Below are 1,308 nucleotides of genomic sequence, written 5' to 3'. Positions count from 1 at the left end.
CTCCTGCCTTCCTGGGCCTCCGAACAGGTACATGGGCTGGTTGATACTGTTCCTCAGCTCACTGATTTCTCCTCCTCCTCTGCTCCCTGTGTTGAATTTTGGATAGTTTCTATTGCTAAGTCCTCAAGTTCACCAATTTATCTGGGCTGTCTAATCTGCTTTTAATTCCATCTAGTACATTTTCATCTCATACATTGTAATTTTCATCTTTAGAAGTTCAGTTGGGGTCTTACTTTATATCTTTCACATCTATTCTTATCATGTTCATGTGTTTCTTTATCTTCCTGAGCATATGGAAGATATTTAATAATAGCTACTTTAAATCCTTTGTTTACTCTCATCTATGTCATCTATTACTATCAACATGGATCTGTTTTTTGTTTGTTTCTTTTTTAAACCAAGGACATGCTTACTGATCTTAGAGTGAGGGGAAAGGAGGGAGGAAGAGAGGGAGAGAAACATCGATGTGAGAGAGAAACATCTGTCGGTTGCCTCTCACAGGCCCCAACTGGGAACCAACCTGCAGCCCAGGCGTGTGCCTGGACTGGGAATTGAACCCGTGACCTTTCCGTCTGCTAGATTATGCTCCAACCAGCCATCCAGGGCTGGACCTGTTTTGACTGATTGATTTTTTCCCCCTCATTTTGGGTCATACTTTCCCTCTTCTTTGCATGTGTATGGCAATTATCAATTAGATGCCATGTAGCCAAACAAAACAGAGGTTCCTCTGCCTGCCACCACAAGAGCCAAACTTGTGAGGCAGGTGCTAGTACAAAAGGAAAGAGGCTTTATTCAGGTGCCACACAACCTGGGGGAATGGTGGACTCACTTCTCAAAGATCGTCTCCATCTTCCTGCTCAAGTCCGAGGTTCTTGTAAGGATAGGGAGGAGAGGATTTTTTTCCAATACAATTACCTTTCTAGCTTTTGGCCGCTCAGTGTAAGAACCAGCCGCCGCCCCCACCCCCTCCGCTGACCCCAGCCGTCTTGGCCAATGGGGGAGACTCCCTGGTGCGCCAATGGACCATTTGCAGTAACAGCCAAAAGTCGTGAATTTTATGTTGTTTGAGGCTGAATTTTTTAAAATTGCTTTGAAGATTTTTGAGCCTTGTCAGAGACACATTTAAGTTACTTGAGACCAGATTGATCCTTTTAAGTGCCACTTGGCAAGACAAAAAACAGCCTTTCACTTAGGGTTCATTTGGTCTGGCCACTGAGGCAATGCCCTCTGGAGGACACTTCTTGATGTCCATGTTTCACCAGTGCTGAGGCAGGAGACAGAAACCACATGGTAATTTGAACAGGGAAA

Source organism: Pteronotus mesoamericanus, unplaced genomic scaffold, assembly GCF_021234165.1.
Source record: "Pteronotus mesoamericanus isolate MK-2021 breed Mesoamerican mustached bat unplaced genomic scaffold, CSHL_Meso_final scaffold_705, whole genome shotgun sequence".
Classification (NCBI taxonomy): Eukaryota; Metazoa; Chordata; class Mammalia; order Chiroptera; family Mormoopidae; genus Pteronotus; species Pteronotus mesoamericanus.
Note: the sequence above shows the minus strand (reverse complement) of the source record.